The sequence below is a fragment of the Ambystoma mexicanum genome, chromosome 3q (genome assembly GCF_040938575.1).
Source record: "Ambystoma mexicanum isolate Mex_15411 chromosome 3q, UKY_AmexF1_1, whole genome shotgun sequence".
Taxonomy (NCBI): domain Eukaryota; kingdom Metazoa; phylum Chordata; class Amphibia; order Caudata; family Ambystomatidae; genus Ambystoma; species Ambystoma mexicanum.
The window spans coordinates 683,512,108-683,535,730 of record NC_090926.1 but is presented as its reverse complement, the minus strand read 5'-3'; the positions used below and the strand labels follow the sequence as shown (position 1 = coordinate 683,535,730).

The window sequence follows — 23,623 nt, the reverse complement described above, 5'->3', positions numbered from 1 at the left end:
CGAAGAGAATGTCGGCGATAGTCTGTCTGGAGGAAGCAGAGGCGATACGCCAGTCCATACTAGGGCTTGCAGTTCTTTTCTCCTAGGGAAAGCATAGCAGTCTTTCATTCGCCAGTCAGTGTTTGATTTATAATGTGACTTGGAGTTGGTTGATTTGGTCCCAGTTAGTTTTAAAAAATGTATGCTGCCAAGTGAAAGGAATGGCAATTTCCTGGGCCACCCCAGTAGGTTTTTTTTTTTGTGTTGTCGGTCTAAGGATTATAGCCCACAACAACAATAATGTCAGTTTTGCCTGCAGTACATCTTAGGCAGCTGCCACTTATCCTGAGGCTAATTGAACTTTGATAAAACTACGTGCTGCACCACAGGCTTGTATCCGATTACTATGACAGACTCTGGACACTTACCAAGTCTTAAATTGGTTTCAAATGGGTCAAGAGACCCTGTTATTTCGCATGTTACTTGAATTGCCCTGAGACAGCTCACATAATGACCTTCACTGGATGGGGGAGGTAGGAGATGGGTAAAAAATTAGAGGGGTTCCGATAGTCCAGAACATATCAGCAAAGAGATGACCATTGTTTGTTTCAATTGAGATGGCACAGAGCCTAAGCATTATTTAGCAACTTTAAACATCTCCCTAGGTTGGGCACCTGCTGAAGGTTAGAACCTCAGAGGGCACAATCATTTTACCCTTCTATAGGTAAAGTAAGTAAATACCAATGACTTATGCAATAATGATATCATATGGCATTTATAAACTCGTCTATACATAAGTGTTTCAAGGCACGACGAGGCAAGGGAGGGGGAACAGAGGGAAGACAAAGACAACAATCTTACTAGGCCAGGTGAAATTGAGATTGCGGGAGGGGGAAAGGGAAAGTGCAGAGGGGAAGGGGAGTGCAGTGCAATACATAGGATCAACAGTAAAGAATAAATAAAACAAGATAAAAGTGCGGCCAACTAGTGGCAAGTGCAGGCATCAAGTGTCAAGAGCAGAGGGTACTGTAGGGATACAGAAACAGCCCCCAAGTGTAGAGGTTGCCAGTGAGGCAGTGCAGGTGTGAAGCATGTGGGAGAAGGGACCTGGGCCGGAGATCAGAGGGTAGTCAGGTGACCAGTGCAGTTTCAGTCACGAATTCAGCAGGGGAGAGGAGGAGAGAAATTCTGAGTGCGTTCTAAAGGGGATCAGGAAAAAATCAAATTCTAGTTTCTCTCTGGCGGTCAGTCTTACATTAAGGAGTGTTTCCTTAAACGTATGAAGTTGTTGGTTTGATATTCTTAGTTGCGAGGCCCCTTTCGTGAGCTCAAGTCGTGGTAGTAGTATGATTTGAGCTGAATAGCCTGCAACTTCCCAACTCATCGTGACATCATAGTTGTCACTCACTTGTGTTGCGATCACCTCTAAGGTGTGTATTTGCGTTCTTATAGTAACAGATTATATATATTCCAAAACGGCCTTCAATTTCCCACTTCGCCATGTTGGTCGAAGTATTAGATCGTCTGTAAACAGCTAACTTGCGAGAACCATAGTTTGTCAATTTCAGTTTTCCAAATCCGTGCCTTAGGTTTCAAATTTTGTACAGGAATCATTCGACCCATCTGCATAAAATAAGTGTAGATTCAGATCACCACAAATTATTACGTCTATCAGATCATATTTTAGTCAAAGAGCATGAGCCAGAACATGGTGTCCTGCATAGCAGTTATGCTCCAGTAAACATTTACCAAAGCAAAGGTGTTGAAATGTATTTCCGAAGAGAAGCGGATTCTTCTGTCTCATTTGGTAATTTCGGTTCAAGAACAGTAATTTGCATGAATGGGGTCGGATCATAAGACTAACTATTAATTAAGGTTAAAAGACCTGCTGAAGGCCGGCCCTTTAATCGTGTGATGGCCGCATTCATTCTAATTATACATTCATCACAAATTGGCATTTTCGATAGCCATTTCTCTTGGAGGCATATCGCATCAAAAGGTCAGTAAGTCTGAATTACCCGGTCCAAAAAGATGCAAAGAACCCCTCGTGTTCCATGAACAGAGACAGCATGCACATTGGTGGCTCTAGTAATTGTTAATGTTGAACTTTTCCTTGATTACTACTGTCATCAGATTTCCTGAATCCACATATCTCTGTTGACCACTAATATTGATTGGTTGCATTGGCAAGGTTGTATGCCTCACCCGTTCAAGTCTTTGCTTCAAGTCGTGAGAGGCAACCAGCTGCAGCAGAGAATTGTCTGATATGTCAGATACAGAATAGCTTTGGTTTCTGTTTGAATTTGGCTGCAAAGTTGTTGGAAGTTTACATCATTAATTAAAGCAGCGGAATCCTAGGTTCTGCAATTGGTCATAGGTGTCGAATATTTGATCATGCATGGCTTTCGTATGAAATTGTACCTCGACTATATCCGTTTCGGATTCAAATGGAAATTCAATTAAAGCAATATCTTGTGAACTTAGGGTCCGGAGAGTTGTATCACCTGCAATTAACAGAGAATGTTGGTTTGGTTAAGAATTAAACCATCATCTTCAGATTCTATCCGTTCAATCCTTAACACAAAAGGCATCTTTTTTTTACAAAGGTCGGTATTGTTAAATCATTGCTTAAGCTCTGTAGCATGTCCGTTTGAGGCTCCTTGTCTATCACTATTCTAAATGGACCTCTAGAATTTTGAATTGGTCTCCCGATACGACCGTTTGGATGTGTGACAGATTTCATATCCCGTTTCCATTAATAAGAGATTGAGGAGTGTGTCATTATAGCATAGTCAGAGATAACTTCAACTGCAAGGATGGCATTATCAATATTCACACAATGGCCTTGTTCATATACATCAACTATATATTCATCTTGTTCACCAATAGAGTTGGCTCTGCTCTCATGTAGGAGAATCTTTGAATCTCGTCCTTCAGAATACATGGTAAGGTTCATCAGTTTGTTGAATTTCTATCTCTTCATTGTCATTAGTCGATATTTGATCCTCAGTCATTAGAACAGGTTTGGTGATATCTTTAACAGGATTTTTCTTTGAGGATGTTGATTCCGGACTTTGTGATTGTACAGTCTTCCGATTTATAGGTAAAGTCAGATTACGCAGAAATGCTTGCAAGCCTCTCGTAGATGGTTTCCCTTTTTTCCTAGGCTTAACGGGTCTCAGTGCCCGTTTCATTCCCAGTTTGGAGTTGTCCATTTTCAAATTTCTAGATTTCGAATTAAATATTGGAAAAGTCTCTGGCTCTGCATGATCAACTGTAATTATGTCAGTATACACGATCTTCTTTTGTTTGGAACTATCGATATTTTGTGAAGATGTTAAATCCACTCGTTTGAGCTGGTCAGAGCTCATCCGAATGTCACACTCCAGGTTCTTAGATAACATTGAGCGAACTGATGCGGTCTCCTCTGACCTCTTCATCTGTAAGATAGGTGTGTCATGTTGTAAAGCAATACATTCTGTATGAGTTTGTTTAGTATCTTTCGGGAGAATATGAACTTCGTTACGCAGCAGATTTCTGCTTTTATCCTCTAGTGCATTAGACGAATCATAAGTAATATGATGATGCGCCAGTTGATCTTTGTTTAGTCCTAATTTCTTTATGAGTCGACATCAATTCGGTCAGCGTGGCGGCCATAAAATCTTTTTCTATTCTGTAACCTCTTGCCAGCTGAAAAGGCCGCGCATGCCATTGTTGGGAGGCTTCTGCATCTAATATTTGCTGAACTTTGGTTATAAATGATTCAGTGTTGATTTGCTTAGTATGAAGTAGGGCTATCAGGGTAGCCTGATCTTTTTAAAGGCATATGCCATTGTTTCATATAAATTCATAAATGGAATTAGTGCATGGGTTGTTGCTGAAATTAATGTGTTTTGCAAATCCAGCATCGTTGTGTGTATAGCGGGATATACTTTTTGATGTTGGGTGGTGCAGTGACAGTTTTAATGCAGACTCAATTTCATTATCATGACTCTGGTGTTGTTGCACCGGTTTGGTTAGAGCTGGACTGGTTACTGGCGAGTGCCTCAAGTGAGATTTATCCTGTTTATATACAAAATGATGTTCTCAATTTCTATGTGGAGTCTGTATAGGTCTTGCATTTAATTCATGCGTCAGAGTCGAGGTCATCTCGCGAGCTCTGAGGTTCATGCCACTAGTTAGCGGGTTGGTAAATAGTGCATGCCGCTTCTCGTGGTTCTGCATGAAAGATTTGATCTCTGTTAGATCTAAAGACAGCCTCACTGCCTTGTGCCCAAAGCCAATAGGAATGATATTATCAGTGGTGGTTTGTAATGAAATTTGTTGAAAGTTCTGCTGCAATAACCGCTTTGCATGTATGGCTTTCTGGTGTAGAGTTAGCTGTGAGATTGAAAGATTCTCATTAGGTGGAGGAGTTAGGTCCTTCAGCACGGTTTTCATAAAATCCGTTGTTGAGGGATGAATAGCAGTTGACTGTGTGTTAAACGTTTCATTCACAACTTGTGTAGGTTTAAAGTATTTTGCTTCAGGGAGAAATATTTCATCCGATGAGTCGTGACAAGACGCACAAGGTTTTCCGTTTGAAATATGATCAGACGTTGGCATAACATTATCAGCAATAGATTGTATGCTGTCAACGAGCAGATTGGTGTTTTTTCTTTGTACGTTAAATGAATTCATTTGTTTTCTGTCCAAGCTTGCATCTCCGCCTTACACGTCTTCTATTCCAGCATGACATTTGCAGAGATATTTTCTATTGTAGCGGTTTAACAAAAAAATCTGTTTTGAGGGCAGAGCACCCGATTTCAAGGTGGGGGGATTGAGCGCCGGAGGGGGAAGGACGTCAGGGCAGCAGGGAAGTGCTGCCGACGCTTGGTGAAAAATTGTTTCAGCCACCAACGATTCTAGTTCAGGGCGCAGCGCATTCTCGCTTACCATCCGCAGCTTAGTGCTTGATCTTTGAGCCGGCTTTGCTGTAATAACCACTGTGTCCGGGCTGGCAGATGTGGAGATCATTATACATGGAGAGTGTTGATCGGCAGCGTGGAGTGATTCAACTTTGGAACGTAGGCGCGTCTGAGGAGCCATTTAGATGAGTTGTTTGATAGTAGGAGGCGCCTCCTCACATCTCCTTAAGACTCCTCAAGACTCAACACCGACTCTGCGCCACGTCAGGTGCTTATGAGTCTTGCACTCCTCCTCCTGCAGTAAAACTGGTAAACAGACTGGCAATACTGGAAAACAGCATCGGGTGACAAACAAAACACAGCAGCGTAGAGTCTAATGTGCAGACTCCTCAAGACTCAGCACAGACTCCGCCACAATTGGGTTTCAGACCGCTTCATAGCACTGAAACAGCCCTCATTGGCTTGACGTTACTGATAGGTCAAAAAGGACCAGTAGGCCTACTTTGCCCCCAGCAGCTGCTTTTGACCTTCTGGATCACGTTGGGCTAATTTCCACCCTTAGAAACATCGGCAGATGTTCTGAAGACTCATCACCTGGTTCCAGTCTTTCCCATCTCAACGAGTTTCAAGAGTATGCTGGTGTGAGGCCTCATTGCCTCCCTGCCCCCTCCACCCTCCCATTACTTGTGGTGTTCCACAAGGGGCCGGTCGATCTCCACGTCTTTTTAATCTTTACTTCAGACCCCTCTGTGACGGCTTGGAAAAGAATGAGATCTTTTTCACAAACTATGCTGATGACAACCGGATCGTTCTGGAATATCTGGCACCTACGAGCAAGGCGCTACTCTGCTCAGACAGACCTGTGCTCAAATCGGGTCATGGATGAACCACCATTGGATGTGCCTTAACGGTAAGAAGACTGAGCTACTGATTTTTGGTCTTCCTCACACTAGAGAAGTTGCACCCTGACTACCAATGCTTTATGATTCAAGAGTGTACCATCTTCGGGGCGTGGCCAGCAGCTGAGCGATGAGGATGTGAGCTCGCTTCGCTCCCAGGCCGCCAGCCAAATCCTGAAACAATCCTGTTTTCCTGCAAGACTACAAATACCCAAAAGTGCCTACTCGATGTGGGAACCTCTACTGTACGTCCCTACCTGTTCCTGGTGAAAGTCGGTGCCGGAGAACCCACTTGGCGAGACTTTGAAGAAAGCAAGCGTGCGCGCCACAGAGCACACAAAATGGCGGCTGCGGACCGCGGATGAGCGGAGGCCAGCGTGCGTCACCATCGAACCCTGCCCGAATACCAGCGGCTGACGAGTGCGGTGCTGTGCTGGGCCACATGACAGGCAAAGGACCCTAAAATAGAACCAAGCGACCTCCGGTGCCTCTCCCGGACTGCGGGGAGCGGGACCCCACTGGGTGCCTCCCCGCCTCCCGCCGGTGAAACCGTGAAAGTTACCCTCCAACGGCAAATCGTGAGGCGGAGGGGATACACCCTTGGAAGCGGCATCAACGGTTGACGTTCACAGGCAGTCAAATCCGCACCGGCATAGCGACGTACACGCCCGCACACTGCTTCTGCCTGCTGGCGCCATCGGAGCGTCCGGAGCCGTCGGGGCTCCTCCAGCGTTCCACTTAGCGCTGAGCGCCCGCCAGACTCCTGAGGTGGCCCCCGCTCGCTGTCGAACAGCTACTGCCTCTATCCTGCGGTAAGGAGAAGAGGGGACGGGAAAGCAGGAACTTGCATGCTTCCTCCTCGCCGCCGATGGGCCCGCTACAAAGACTCTCCCAGCTGCCCCTCCATAACAAAACGGATTCGCCATATTGGGGCACCTAGATACCCTCCATCCTCACCGAGAGGGAACGCGGGCTGGGATCAACAGGCGACCTCCATCTTCACTCCCCCACCCCCCCGCTGCCCAGGAGAAATCGTCGTTGTGGCCCCGGTGGGAGCACACTTACTGGACCCGCCACCACCCTCCCACCGAGCATAGCAGGACCGACCAAATTTCAACGAAATAAGCAACACTGGGCAGGGTGATCAGAACACGGTGGCACATGGTGAAACTGTCTCACGACGCACCTGCCTATGTGGGAACACCGATACAGCTACGCCAAAGAAGTACTGGAGGGTGCGGTGTTGAACGTTGTGTAATCCCAAAGCAAAAATTAGCTACACACCAAACCCTAACACAGTATCCGGCAGATTGCACCCGAACTGGGGGGGGGAAGAAGTTCTACAACGGAACAACTGCCTCGGACAAACAGGCGGAATCTACCCACCGATTAACGTTATAGACCATGCCAGCTGCTATGGGGAAAGATAAAGCAAAAAAATTGACAAGTCCAAGCAAAATGGACCAATTCACTACGGCCGCAGCAAGCGCACAAGTGGACCACGAACAATCAGACACCATGTTAGAAACAGAACAAAACATATCCTTGAAGGATATCATGGCTGCGATAACAAACTCCAGAACCTCCATGGAACAAAAGATGGGTAGCATCAGCACAGACGTTTCGCTCCTCCGCCATGATCTTCAGAAACTGTTCTCCCGCACAGGAGAAGCGGAACAGCGGATCTCTGGGACTGAAGATGGGCTGCGCACCATAGAACAAAGGATGGCCGGGGTAGTGACACGCCTGAAAACACTGGAGGAGAAAGCAGAGGACAGTGAAGGCCGATCAAGACGAAATAACGTTTGCATCCTGGGCGTACCGGAAAAAAACAGAAGGCCCTTCCATGGAACTGTTCCTTGAACAATGGATAACTGACATGTTTGAACCCCAGACATTCTCGAAGTTCTTTTCAATCGAACGAGCGCACCGTGTGCCCACTGGAAGACCGATACCTGGCGCACCCCCACGCACCATAGTTGCAAAACTGTTGAACTATAGCGCTAGAGATGCGTTACTCCAGACGGCACGAGCCAAAGGCACACTGACCTTTAATGGATCCAAGGTAACATTCTTCCCTGACTACACAAGGGAGGTCCAGAGAGCCAGGCAATCTTTTGATCAGCTCAAAAGACAACTCCAGTCCCTACACGTAAAATACGGCTTGCTCTTCCCGGCCCAGCTCAAGATCTACCACGGCGGGACAACAGCACACTTCACGGACCCAAAAGAAGCGTGGAACTGGGCAGAGAAACACATTGAAGGCGACTGGAGACTTGCAAACAATCAGAAACAGGAATCGACGCGAGCCACTAGACAGAAGGTGTCCAGCTCCACAACCTCCGATGCAGGAACTACCACAACAAGAGGAAATGGGCAGAAACAGTGACACCAACAAGAAATACTACTCCATCGTGGCCCATTTAACAAACTATCATGCCACACTGATGTAAATAAGGCCCGCGGCCCGCGAGGCACGGGAGTACTCACTGCATCGGCCAAAGCCACGCCCTCAGCTCAAGACTTGAGACTCAGAACACCAGACTTGCCAAAGAACAGTAAGTCGAGAGAAAGGTGTAAACAGTTCACACTAAGTTAATCTGGCGGTATAGTTGTTTGACGACAGTAGAGTTAGGGCGACAGATACTTCATGTTGGGGAGGAGTATAGGGAGGGGGGGGCGGGGATTTGTTTCATGTTAGTTATGTTCCAAGACACCACACCATCTATAATGTCAAAAAGCACACCATCCCTAGCACACCAATTGTCACTCCACTCTTGCCAGCAGTCCACACAACACAAATGGAAACGCATGTCCTGACAGAAAACCAGCCTGCCCTTAGCCTTGCCGGATATTACCATAGCATGAAACACCACAATGCTATCGAGGGCCAGACGCACACTGTTGTCATCCACACACGTGTCAAATGGCAGGAGTCACTCACGTGAACAAAAACAGGACAATCCGAGTGATGACATGGAATGTAAATGGGCTCAGCAATTGTATCAAGAGACGTCTAGTACTGCAAACACTGAATAGACATTCCCCGGATGTGGTATTCCTGACGGAGACACATCTAGCCGGTACCAACTGCTCATTCTTTAGACGCACCAACTACAGACTAGCATTCCACGCCGGTTTTACCATGGGGTCACGAGGGGTACTGATCCTAGTACACAAAAGACTCCCCTTTGTGCCCGCATCCATTACGCAAGACACGGGAGGGAGGTTTGTACTAACGACAGGTACAATTGGGGAACGCTCGGTGACCATGATGGCAGTGTATGCACCTCCTAACCTACTGACCCCCCTGACTAATGACATTACGCCTCTAATTATGAATAATCTTGCAGACCTTACATTGATTGGGGGAGACCTTAAAGAGGTAATGGACCTGGACCTTGACAGAACATAGAAGATCCAGAAACCCGAACACACGTACAAAACTTGCCACATTCACTAGCGCATTGGGGCTGCAAGACGTATGGAGAACGCTGCACCCTGCCACAAGGGAATATTCATACCATTCTGGCGCACACGCCTCGCTGTCTAGGCTGGACTATCTCCTACTGCCACTGAATAACATGCACGAAGTACGTGAGGCACAATTTCTCCCCAGAGGTATATCAGATCATTCCCCACTTGTAATAACACTTAACACCAACAGGTCGATCCCCCCACCCAGCTGGGGATTGAACAGCTACTACTTAGGCTTCCCAGAGCTAGTTGAACATATCCAAAAGACCACTGAAGAATATTTTGAGAGGAATACTAACTCAGTGGATAACCCGGTAACACTATGGGAGGCATTCAAGACAGTACTCAGAGGGGAAATAATAGCCTGGACCACAGCTCATAAAAAAAAAAAAAACAAGCAGAAGCAATAGGCCATGCCGAAGCGAAAATGCAAAAAGCAGAAACCGATCACCTAACCCATGACAACTCGGAAACGCACCGCGCACTACAACTGGCGCAGGCGCAACTCCAACACATAGCCCTAGACAATGCAAAACAGGCGCACATTGCAATGCGCGCAAAGATATACGAAACAGGGGATAAAGCCGGGAAAATGCTGGCATGGCTGGAACGTAGAGACCTGGGCTTCAGCCATGTCAGGCAATTAACAACAGGAGAATCAGAACTATTAGTGACAGACGTAGACATAGCGGAGGGTTTTGCAAAATACTACACTGAGCTATACAAAGCACCAACCTCACCACCCGTAATGGACATCCTAGAGGAGATTACTCTCCCCACCCTAAACACAGAGCAGTCTACTCTACTAGAACAGGTAATCACTGAGGAGGAACTAACCCAAGCCATGTCAGAACTCCAATCGGGCAAGACCCCGGGCCCGAACGGCTTCCCCATTGAAACATGGAAAAAAATAGGAGCAAATGTAATCTCCCCACACTTACTTCGTTTACTACAACACTCACACTCACAGGGCTGTCTCCCCGACTTAAGGAAAGCCACAATTATAGTCCTGCCCAAAGCAGATAAGCCACCCGACAAATGCAGCTCCTACAGGCCCATTTCTCTCATAAATTGCGGGGCCAAAATATTGGCAAAGGTACTAGCCAATCGCCTCCAACAAGTCATACACACACTAATACATCCCGACCAGTGTGGATTCATGCCACAAAGATCCACTAGACAAAACATATATAGGCTACACACAGCACTGGAGAAGCTATCTGAGATACAGGACCCCCTGGCTTTACTCGCCATAGACTTCGAGAAGGCATTCGACTCAGTCTACTGGGAGGCAATATAGACTATTATGCAGCGCATGGGCATAGGACCGCACTTCATGAGTTGGGTCAAACTACTTTACAACCGCCCCGAAGCAGCCACAAAGGTAAATGGACACGTCCCCAATCCCTTTCAACTAGGCAAGGGCACGAGACAGGGTTGCCCCCTGTCCTCCCTAATCTTTGCAATAGCAATTGAGCCGCTAGCAATTCTATTAAGATCTACACAAACATGGAGCGGCTTCAGATGGGCAGACGACTGGGAGGACAGGGTATCCTTATACGCAGACGACTTGTTAGTATATCTGAAAGACCCACGCAAATCCTACCCCATAGTGACGCGATTATTGATAAAATACGGTGCGTTCAGCGGCCTTCGCGTCAACTGGACTAAATCCATACTATTCCCACTGAAACAAATAGACAACGTGGTGCCAGATGAGTGCCCATACTATGTGGAAAAGGAGAAATTCAGATAGCTAGGCATCCAAATCACGAACAACCTAACAGACTATGTGCCCAATAACCTGTACCCAATAATGACGAGATTTAAAGAAGATGTCCGGCACTGGATGTCCCTACCACTAACACTACTAGGCAGAGCCGCACTCTTCAAGATGCTGGCACTCCCCCGCTTCCTCTATATACTTCAAAACGCGCCACTATTTATAGCGCCCAACAAATTCCGTAAAATAGACCAGACACTCAGAAAACTGCTATGGAATGGAGGTCACCCTCGCTTAGCATTAACCACACTACAAAGATCTGTATGGGAAGGCGGAATCGGACTGCCCCGATTGCAAACCTATTACTGGGCTAGTCAGATGGCAACAGTGAACGACAGACTCCACGCGGACATGACATTACCACATAACAGAGAACCAGATCCTAACCGAAATGAAAGACCCGTATTTAGATACCTCTACCGAAAAAAAGACCGATCTGCTACCCCATCCATGCTGTCACACATATCCCTAACATGGACAAACACCCACAAATACTTGGGCTGGGACAATAAGCTGACCCCAGCTCAACCGTTGTGGGATAACAGACTACTCCCGGAAGTGAATAAACTTCCAAAATGGCACTCTTGGACCCAAACGGGCATCACTAAAATTGGCGACGTAATAAAAGGGAACGAAATAATACCACCATTTGCGGACCTAATCACCACCTCAGATCTGACGATAAATGAGCAATATTGCTACACACAACTCAAACACGCACTACAGACCCATCTCCCTGAGATGATTGACATGCCTGATTACACCCCTTTAGAACGTAACCTATTCCCAGATATGATTAAAAACAAAGTCACATCCACCACGTATAGTGCCATAACATCCTTTGCCACCGGAGAACTAGCGAGCCTCAAAGCCAAATGGGAGGGGGACGTAGGTGACATACTCCCAGAGGAATGGGTAACTGCCCTGATGTTCCCCAGAGAAACAGCGATTTCCTCCAGGCTAAGACTGATCCAACTTAAAGTACTGCATAGAATATATTACCCAAGGATGGCACTATTCAAATGGGGTAAGATCTCCTCTTCAACCTGTCTGAGATGCAAACGAGAAGAGGGCTCATACTGTCACATACTATGGGACTGTACCATAATCCGACATTACTGGCAGCAGTGCTGCGATGATCTCTCAAGAGTACTGGGTAGAACTATCCATAGAAATGCAAAACTGTTATTACTGGGGATAGATGATGAGGTCGAACTGTCACGCTACGAAAAGGTGCTCTTATTCACAACCACTGCGTTAATCAAAAGAAACACAGCGCAACTCTGGGGCTCTGAAACGGCACCTAACTATGAACAATGGACCACGGACGTGAACATTTGTATCGCAATGGAGAAGAGAGTCTACACGGCCAGGTGCTGTCCTGAGAAAGGCCCAAGAATTTGGCAAAAGTGGGAAGACGCACACTGAAAGGTGGCCCCCGTCAGGAATTGGACTGACATCCAAGGACATGAACAGAAATTGTAAAATCACACACTACTGGCATAACAAAGACAATTGACAGTGCTAAGAAGCTCTATTGTAATGGGTACGTGGAATGCATTTGTTGGTGGGTGGGGTAGGGACATAACCTTTATCTCGCTGCGCGAGACGTATGTTTTCTTTATGTAAAAAAACAATAAAAATTGTATAAAAAAAAAAAGATTGTACCATCTTAGTCACTGAAAAATGAAAGACTTTAGGTTGCCATCTGAGCTGCTCCCTCAATGCAGACACCTGGATTAACCAAACTTCTAGATCTTTCTCATATTATCTGCGCCTACTTAGGAACATTTGTCTGTTTCTTTCGGAGACCAATTGTGCCTCCATTGCACGTGCCACCATCCTCTTGCGTTAGTAAGAAAAACATGGCTAAACTACAAATCTCCCAGAATGACGATGTGAGAATTGTTTAAGGCAAATCTAGAAAAAAATCACATCTCAAGTAGTTGGAAACCTCTCCACTGGCTACCCGTCTATGTGCGTATACAATTCAAATCAGCACTGCTTGTCCACAGATGTCTCTATGGACATGTCCCAGTATACCTCAAGAACTTGGTGACGCCTCACCTTCCTCTTGCTGAAAGGTGAGGGGTCACCAAGTCCCTTCGCTCCTCCAACCAGGCACTTGTGACACAAACCATCTACAAATGTGTAAAAGGCTTAGGGGAGGCATTCCCAGTAACCTCAGCCCGACTCTGTATTTCCTTGCCTTGTGAGACTTGAAACAAATCTGGCACATTTTCGTCGACAGCTGAAAACGTACCTATTTGACTAACCTGATTTTCTTCCTCTGGGGGTATTCTCTCCCTAACTTGTCCTGTCTTTTTGTTTGTCCTGTCTTTTTTTTGTCCTATTGTGTAAGTGTCTCCCGCCCTGCGCCCTGATGCCTGCTGGCTTTTGCCGCATTATGAATAAACAAACAAACAAATAAATGCTAAGCATAACCTTAGAGGTTGTGCTATCAAAGCAGTTCAGGAGTCTAAATGCTTAATATTCACAGAAAAGGATGGTAGAGCACCGAGGTCCATACATCACACAAATAAAGGTTGCTCCCCTCATCCTAACCAAACGATGAGGTTCCCCCAAAGGATCGTCTCTACATCCAATGTCAACCATCAAAGCGATATATTATTGCACTCCAAAGGATATCCCCAAACTCAGAGTCAACAAGCAACAATGCCATCCACAGATTAAAAAAAGGAAAAGCCTCCTCCATCTCTACTCCCCAAGTCTGAACAGCTGTGAAAAAAATATCTGTGTAAAATAAGCTCACTAGGGTTATTTTTCCAGTTCCTTTACGGTCAATGACATAATGAACCATGCATATTGTAATGAACTCTGCTAGACTACAGACATCATTTCTTGCTATTGTCACAGAGCAATTGGGTCTATTGATAAAATCAATAAATGAAGATATTGCTGGACAGGCTGGAATAATATTGCTCAACAGTCAGATAGAACCCCTTGTTGCAAGTGGGTATATCTCTGCAAGCATCAAACTAACAATCCTAAGTACCTGCAATCATGGTTCCACCAGTGAGCTGGTAAAAACCCTGTATTACCTTGGTCCAAGTGCAACTGGAAGCCTTAAACAGTACAACACCACCCAGAGCCAGCCAACTTACCAAATAAATTATAATAATGATGGAGAAAAACTCAAATGGCATTTGTTTTCTACCTTTCAGTCGTTTATGCCCCTTGCCAAAGATGGAAAGAACAAATTAGAGGTTGCGACAGGAGGATGAGGAGGGGTGAAATGGGTCCTAGCAGAAACATGAAAGTCTTGGTAAAGCCCTTTTAGCCTCAAAACACAGCCAACGTATTCACCACTTCCCTTATTCCAGGTTGTTGGACAGCTCCCAAATTGGTGGGTTAATTCCCTAAAAGTATGCATCTCCAACCTCCCCAAATACCCCATTTTAAGAGTGGTCTCCATTTAGGATTTATGAATTCCGTTTGGGCCTTAAAACCAGTCTAGAATCTAGGGCCTCAACTGGATTACCATCTTTGCCTTTGAGACTTCTGGAGAATCTATCAGCTTTAAGCATGGAAGACATCCTTTATCAACCCGAATAGGGTATGAAGGGCAAGAAAGAGGGTATCTTGCCCAAATATGTGTCCTAAACTGAACTTCTGAGGAGTGACAATGTTTCCTTCTATCAAATACATTAAAAATCTGTTTGGGAGGTTAAGATTTAAAATAAATCAAAAGTAACCTCCCTAACAGAAGACCCCAGAACTTGAGATCACGAATAAGTTTGTAATGGGACAGGCTTCAACACACTGGCCACTAGCCATTGGCGAGTAACACATTGTATACTGTGTGAATACGGAAAACTGAGGGGGCGAGTGGCTTTCGATTCCTGGCTAGCCAGTGCGGCCATTGGGTCGGATCGTCCCGGATCCGGGAGCCAGCAAAAATCCCTGCATCTCGGATTCTGCTCCCCAATCCCAGGAAATCCATTTGCACCCAACACTTTTCTTTTTTTTAGAACACTCAGAATGCTTTAAGCTGCGGGATTTGAACAGAGGTGGCATTTGAACCGTGGTCGCTAGTATCAGGGGCGAGAACCTTCACCACAAGACCACTTGAAGTGGCAAGTAGGAAGTGGTGAGTAGGAGCCATGTGAAATCCCTGGTTAATATTGCACTCCACAGAAAATCTTGAAGTAATTTTAAGGTTTAAAAGTTGTGCAGTTTATACTTTGCTGACATAAGAAAGTGGGCAAGTTTCCACGGTTTCATATTTAATCTTCCTATGGGGTTGAAAGGCAAATGTTTTTGGGGAGATAAGTTCAAACATAACACCCCCCCAACCTCTCTCCCACTCAGCTGTCGGTACCTGGTGGGATTCCCCAGTAATCAATTTCCAGCTTGAAATGGTAATCCGGGAACTGAAATGTTATTTGATGCAAGTTCGATGGATACCTTCTGAAAATAAAGTAGGGATTGAAAAAAGGAATGGATTAGCAGGCAGCTAAGGCAGTTTCTGGTATCCAACATTGCCTAATAAGTAGGAGCTACCTCTGTGCAGCCTGAAGTGTGGCAACAATTTAACTTCCATATGAGATGCCAACTATACCTTGCCCCCATCCCCATTATATATGACCAATAATGCTTCAAATGCCTTCGCTTTCTAATGCTCATTCACACACATTCCCAAAACGAGAGTTAATGTTACATAGGCATGTTTGTTTGGCACTAGTGGCCTGTGAAGCCAGAAATAGCTGCCAATATCTGTTGCTGTCAGGTCAACCAGGCGCTAAATAGCTCCCATCAATTTAGAGCCCTGTAAGGTTTACTTGTTTAATGCTTTATAGGGTTTTCGAGTTATTAAAGCATTTAACATATATCAGAATTAGAAAGTACCTGGCCAACTACCAATACCAGAACAAGATTTGTTTTAGCACAGCACCTGCCCATCTCATGCAGGAATGCTTCAATCTGATTAGTACTTGCTGAGACTTGGTCAATCATTCCGTTCACTGAAAGATGACAAAATATCCATAACAAGTATCGTTTGCAACTGCGTCACAACCCATAACAGGGTTTCCCTAGATTTACTCCCCAAAGAATAGAACAACAAAGGGAGTCCCTTCCTTCAAGGCCGCATATGACACGCAACCATCATCTCAAGTAGCACACCCCAAAGAGATTTTCTTACTTCAGTGACCCCAGCCTCCATAAGGCCACTTTTCAAAGCAAAGAGCTCCCTTCCTAAAGGTGTTATACCATCAAAGTTCCAACTTGCAAATAAGTCTACTGTGCTACAGTAGCCTACTCTAAAAGGTCTCCACCCTAGTCTAAAAGGATGACTTTAGAGACCATTCTGGAGTCATTTGATATCATCGAACTACACTAGAAGTCATTTCCACATCATCAGGCAGCATCACACTGTTAAAGTCATCAGCAAATGTCTCAGAATGGTGGGTGATGATTTGGGGATGAGCTTAGGATGACAATGAATATGCTATAATCATCCCTATTTTAAAAAACTGTGTTCCCAATACTTTTAGGATGAATTGCTGATCAGTCCAAGACATTGCATGTTTGTCCCTGATGATTTGGGGAGGATTCTGGGATGACCTGCTGATTACTTCAAGAGCATTGCCACGGAACAGGGTTGTTGTCGATTATTTGGGGATGACTTACCGATTATGTCAGAACATCAAGAGTTTGTAGGATGATATGCAGACTAATACAGATTGTCATTCCGCTTTTGCTTAGTTGCGCTTGTGCTGAATGACCCCCAATGTGGCTGGGGTGAAGCTTGTAACTATATTGGGCCAAAGCCGAAGCCAGAGGCCTAAACATACCATGCATCCCTTGGGTGAGAATCCTTTGCCATCCCAGTCAAAAGCAGGCACCTAGCACCCTCACAATCCCCAATGTGGCAAGGGTAAAGCTTGAGGCCATGTTGGGCCAAATTGGCTATGTTGGGCCAAAGTGGAAGCAAGAGGCCTAAACATAGCATGTATTATTTATTATTTAGTATTTATAAAGTGCACAGCAACCCGTGGGCATCGTGGCGCCGTTACGACAGAGAACTTGGATTGCAAATACATACATGAGAGTATGGTACACACTTAGTTACATTTCATTACAGAAGCAGAAGCTGGTTAAAAAGAGTGGTTTTAAGAGTTTTGCGAAAAGCTGTGAGGGATGTCTGCTCGGAGTGTGTTAGGGAGGGAGTTCCAGAGTTTGGGTGCAATGTGGGGGAAACCAATGCCTCCTGCTTTAGCTCTGCGAATGTTGGGGATGCCTAGTTTATTGGCATGGTCAGATCTTTTAGGACAAGCCGAGATGTCTCTGGCAATGGTTTCTCAGAGGTAGGGAGGGGCATTTGTGCGTTAAGGTAAGGGTCTTGAAGGTGATCCGAAGGTGATCAATTCTATAACGGGAAGCCAGTGGGCATCTCTCCTGGCCTGTGAGATATGGTCTCTCTTTGGATTCTGAGGGCAGCTCTGAGAGCCAAGTTTTGGACAGTTTCAAGGCGGTTCAGGTTTTAAGCGTTGGTGCCAGCCAGGAGGACATTGGAATAGTCTAGTCTTGCCCCAATGGTGGCTCTAGCTAACGATAAACAGTTCTGGTTTGAGAGGAAGTGAGCGACAGCGTTAATGGGTTTGGTGGTGTGAGCAGAGGCAATTGCGCTAACTTGCCTGGACATGGAAAGCGTGAAGTCTAGGTAGACCCCCCCCCCAACGTTTGGACTGAGGAAGAAACCTCGATAGTGAAGTTGTCAATGGAGAATTTGCAATATTGTTGGTTGAGTTTGGCAAGTGTTTCTTTTGGGCCCAGAATGATTATCTCTGTTTTGTCTCTATTAAGGCACAGACCATTGGCCGCCATCCAGGCTTGGATGATGGAGTAGATCCTGGAGAGTGCTGTGGAGTCTTGGTCATAGGAGCTTGAGAGAGGCAGGAGTACTTGCCTATCATCGGCACAGTTTGTGTAAGCTATGCCGAAGAAGTCTAGTTTGTCAAAAAGGGGTTTGTTGAATAAGTTGTAGAGTGTCGGTGCTGTGCAAGAGCCTTGTGGGACTCTACAGTGGATGGTGGAGGGTTCTGCAATGGCTAGGTCAGAGAAGACCTTCATGACTCTGCCTTCCAGAGGAAGGAGGTGATCCATGAAGAGGCATTGTAGGAGAAGTGTGCAGCCTGGGTGAGGTGTGTGGTGAGAGTTTTGTGAATTACAAGGTCAAAGGCGGCGGAGAGGTCCAAGAGAAGGAGGAGAGCGAGTTTGCCTTTGTCCATAATAGTGGTACTTTGGTTTTTAAGGTCTAAGAGGGCTGTTTCCGTGCCATGGCCTTTGCGGAAGCTAGATTGCCTCTTGCCCAGAATGGTGTTGGTTTCTAGGAAGTGCTGGATCTGATTGTGGGCTGCCTTGTCCAAGATTTTGAGGAGGAAAGGGACAGTGGTAATGGGTCTGTAGTTGGTGGGGGAGGAGGGGTCTAGGGTGTTTTTTTTTTTGGAGTGGGCATACCCAAGCTTCTTTGATGCTGGAAGGGAATGATGCATTAATAAATGCCGTTAAAAGAGGAGCTAGAGGTTCGGCGCAGTCCTTGATGATGGCTGGGGGACAGATGTCACCTTTGCAGGTGGAGGGCTTAAGGTGGGAAAGGAGATCGCAGACTTTCGGTGACGTCATGGAAGGAGAAGGGAGTTTCTGTCTGAGCATGGGGGAGGGAGTATGCCGCACAGGTAGGTTGGGCATGGGTAGTGCCATAAATTGCCATAATAGCATGCAACGTTGGGCGAGAATCCTTTGCCATACCAGTCAAAAACAGGCACTCCGCACCCTCACAATCCCCAATGTGACAATGATAAAGCTTGAGACTATGTTGGGCAAAAGTGGAAGCTAGAGGCCTAAACATAGCATGCACTCCCTGGGTGAAAATCCTTTGCCAGAATTCACATATATTCATGTTTGCTTTGCACATAATCCAACAATCAACAACCATAAGCAAAAGGACCATCAGTATTTTTTTTTTTTTTAAACAGGTTCCAAAAAAGAAAGAAGCAAATAAACAAACGGAACCACAAAGTCCCATAAAATGAGGTCTCAACTACCCACAACCTACAAAATCCAAGCAACAACAAACTACAAACAGCAAAGACTAAACCCAAAAGACCAGGAAAAACACAAAATGAGAGGACGCCCACTCAAAGGAACACAACCCACACATGTCTCACCACAACAAAGACAAAGAAGGCAGAACAGAAAACAGAAATAATAAGAAAACCCTAACCACTTAGGAAGGCACCAACCAGCACGATCCCACAACCCCAAAATACTCGACAATAAACATCCCAGATGGCCCAAGAAGACATACAAATAACAGAGAAAAGACAGACTTCATTGCTCACTACCTGTCCACATACGACACCGTGGTAAACAAAAATGGCACAGCAACAACAAACCGACAGCCAACAAGCGCAACAAATACAGGCCCAACCAGGACACCAAAATGAACACGACAACTAATAAATCATCCCAAACCGGTCTGCACCATGGACAATACCCCAACCAGAACAAGGGACAAGTTGGAATCCATCACACTCTACACCCCCTAACATCACCAAGACTGGAACAACATAGGGGTAGTTACCCTATTTATCACCTGGAACAAACCGGAACCAACCAACCAACCCCACCATACACCTTATCGTTCTACTCAACGAAAAGACTGACCAAAAAAAGAACCACCCCACCCAACAGACTCCACTGGGAAAAAAACCCAACCTGGAACGGAAATCAAACCAAACACCACACCGGTCAGAACAAAGAACGCTAACAACCCAAAAGAAAAATCAAGCACACTACACTGCAGCCTCCTCAACGTTAGTACATGGCAAAACACTCACAGAAATCCGAAGCGAAGGAGGCACAGACGTGCTCTTCCTTACAGAAACCTGGCTACCAGACAACTATAAAGCCATCGCGAACGAAGCAATACCCGACAATTATAAATATATGCCAATAGAGAAAACCGAAGAGAAGGCGGAATTGCAATTATACACAAAGAACACGTCCGAGCATCTCATATCATCACAACCAACGCGGAACACTATGAATCACTACTCATCAAGATAGAATGCAACAACCAATCCAAAATATTATTCCTCCCAATCTACAGACCACCTTCTTTCAACCCCAACTTTGCAACAAAGCTAGCGGACGAGACCGCCATGCTATCAACCCACGACGACAACCTAGTCATACTGGGCGATTTCAACATATGGTTTGAAAAAGTAAACGAGTACACAGCAAACTCATTTTGCACACTCCCGGAAACCTTGAAGTTCAAGCAAATAGTAAATGGATCCACCCACGACCCTGGTTGCAATTTTCTGTAATGAAGGACTATGCGCATCCGCGCCACCTACACCGATGGTTTGGAGTGACTCGATACCATTCTACATCACACCTCAAACCCGCCTACCAGCCGGGAAGGACTTACTCCACACCAGCAAGAAAAGAAACTGGAAGAACTTGGACCTAGAGGCCCCAACAAACCTTCCAGGCGCAACCATACCAAGCAAAAGAGATCCCACTGATACAAACATAGGTACATAGGTACAACAGAAGACACATTCAACAATTGGATCACCAAGGCCCTTGACCAATTAGCACCAGCTAAAACATTCAAAGCAACACCAAAAAATAGGCAGCAAAATGGTTCACAGAAGAACTGAAAAAAACAACCGCGAGAGAACAATACACCAAACAAGACAAAATAAAATACCAAAGACAACTGTGCAAAGCAACAGTCCTCAAAGCAAAAATAAGAAAAACTATTATGCCACAAGAATAGAATCGGCAAGCAATCCACATAAAGACCCATCAAAATCAGAGATAAACACCTCTGTCTGCAAACATTCCATCACCCCTACACAAACACTTTATGACAACATCACTAACCATCTGAGAGCAAAAATAGACACAATACAGGAGACCATCAACCTAGCCTGGGGAAAATACAACCGCGACCACCGCACTACAGATGAAGATTACACCAAAACTCATCTGCCTAGAACTAACCACAGAGGAAAATTTCACCACACTGATCAAGGACACCAACCTTACAGGATCTCCAAAGCACCCCGGCCCTCAGACATCTTCAAAGGAATCCTCAAACACAGAATTCCAGCGACACACTTCCAGAACCTAATGAGTCTATCACTCAAAAGAGGAATAGTACCGTCTTCCTTCTAATCAGCATACATCAAAACACTGATAAAAAAAGGCCAGAAAGCGCAGAAGACCCAAGCAACTACAAACCGATTTACAACCTGCCCTACCCAGCGAAGATCCTGAAGAACCAGGTTTACAAAATCCTTCTTAAACAAGTCTAAACAAGTGGAATACTCGAACAATCACAAGTTGGCTTCAGACGGACAGAATCAGCACTTCGATATGGGACGACCTGAAAACAATCGCAGACCCCGACACCCAATTGGCCCTCATTCTATTGGACACATCAGTGGCTTTTGACACAATCAGCCATGCAGAACTAATAAAAAGATTGATGGAATGTGGCATAAAGGAATCCGCACTAAAGTGGCTTACCTCATGCCTAACAAACCAAAGTGAAAGAACCTACCTACACTGTTCACCTCAAACACCAAAGATATATCCTGCAGAGTCACACAGGGTTCCAGCCTCTCCACTCTACTTTTCAACATCTACATGGACCCACTGATGAAAATCATTTGCTCCCACAAACTTACTGCCTACAACCATGCAGATGACAACAAATGATGGTGAAAACAAACAAAACACTGGACCAAAATAACCTCAACAACTGCCTTATCGATGTAGGCTGCGGTGGTGGAGTGCAGCAGCCCGGATCGCTGGGGGACTTAGGCAGAGGCGGGTGTGCGGCCTTCGTCTCTGCGGTGCAAAGGCACTGCGCTCGGTGCAGGCAGAGCTTACAGACACGCTCACAGACTTTGAGCAAGAAGAACCACTCAGTGAGACCTGGGGCGGCCGAGGACACTGTGGCTGCAAGGTGGTGGAAAGCAGCTGCTGCCGGACGGCAGAGGAGCCTGTCCGGAAGGAGCTGCCTTCGAAATAGGAGGCCCACCAGGGCTGGATTTGTGGAGCGGGGGCTCCCCTGCTGGAAAGCGCCCATGGGAAGATCGAGGCAGGACAGAGCTGCCCCTGTGCCGGAGAAGCAGCGTTTCATCAGAGAGATCCGGAGGCGCCATACCCGTAGCCCACTGCTGAGAGCTGCGCAGCGGAGAAGAGCACCTGGTGTGGCCTAGAGGCCCGGGAGGTGCTGCACACCAAAGGTCAAGAGCCAGGAAGGCGCGGACCCCAATGGGCTTGGCTCTCCCTCCCGACCCCTGGGGGGGGAGACTATCACAGGTCAGTATGCGCCCTGGCCCAAGGAAAGGGTGCAAGCAGCAGTGGCTGGCCAGTGCAGGCCGTGATCACCAGCTTTGAGCAAAATGACAGTGAGGAGTGGAGGAGCGTGGCGTAAGGGCCCCTGCCCAAGCTTTGAAGCCAGCACAGAGAAGACCAGCGGAGACCCTGTGGTGTTATAGCCGGGGCAGCTGGAGGCCCATTTGAGGTAAAGTTTGGATTTTATAGTTGCATATAGTAACTCAGCCAGCGCACTCCCATCCAGAAGCACAGCAAGGGAGACAAGGGAGCAAGAGACTCAACAGCATTGGAGAGAGTTAACGGTGGGCCCCGGGCCAATCCTGAGGCCGAATAGAGGGCTATAGATTCCATCTACATCCATGGTGTGCAAGGAATAATAAGGGAGAGGCCATTTGGTCAGGCTCAGGGCAGAGTGATCCTGGCATCAAGGCCAGGAGGTGGGTCATTTGTAGTCCGAAGAGGAGGACAAACAGTGGCTCACCTGTGCACAGTTAGAGGGGAGTTCCAATTCCAAAACCTCCGCACAGTCAAGGGCGACACACAAAGCGGCCCGGAGGGAGGAGGTTCCTACGCCCTGAAAAAGTGTCCAGAAGAGGTCTGAAGTGTGCAATACGATAGGGAGAAGAGGAGGGGGCAGGGCTCCCCCTCAACATACCTGCCTACACACTATGTCCAAAAACAGGGTGAAGGACATGCAAGCAATCTGCAGAGACTGTCGCAGAGACAGCAAGGTACCGGCTCTAGGAGACCAGGGGCCCGGAGCAGGAGAGGCCCTTGATTTGGGGGCGCTGTTAGGCAGCGCAAAAGAGTAAGTGGTCAGCCAGGAGGTCCTTCGCCAATATTTTCAGGATTTTGGGGACAAGATAGCGAACACCATTCAAATCGCAGTGGAGCAGAATGGAAGCGAACTGTACCAATCGTTACAAGAGGTGATCGGGGACATAACGAAACTAGAGGAGCGGACCAATGCAGCGGAGAGCGTCATACAAGGGATTGCAGAGAATGCAAGGAAGATAGATGAGATGGTAGAGCAATAAACAAGGGTCACGCAGAACCTTGATACCCAGAGCGAAGACCTTGAAAACCGCTTAAGAAGATCCAACTTCAGAATAAAGGGCCTCACGGAGGTGGTGGTGGACAAGGATCTACACACAATGGTGCAGCAAGTGTTTGTGGACATGCTGGATGTG

At 46.3% G+C, this 23,623-nt stretch overlaps 1 protein-coding gene across 3 annotated transcripts in view; it reads right to left on the bottom strand.

Annotated features, from left to right (window-relative positions):
• MFSD6L (major facilitator superfamily domain containing 6 like) overlaps positions 1–23,623 on the bottom strand; it is a 52,518-nt gene that overhangs the window by 19,252 nt on the left and 9,643 nt on the right. The window contains exon 2 of one of the 3 annotated variants that reach the window (XM_069654589.1): positions 15,388–15,476. The exons of the other annotated variants lie outside the window; for them this stretch is intronic. The gene's annotated coding sequence lies outside the window, so the exon portion shown is untranslated. The remainder of the gene's footprint in view (positions 1–15,387; positions 15,477–23,623) is intronic. 3 annotated transcript variants of the gene reach the window in all.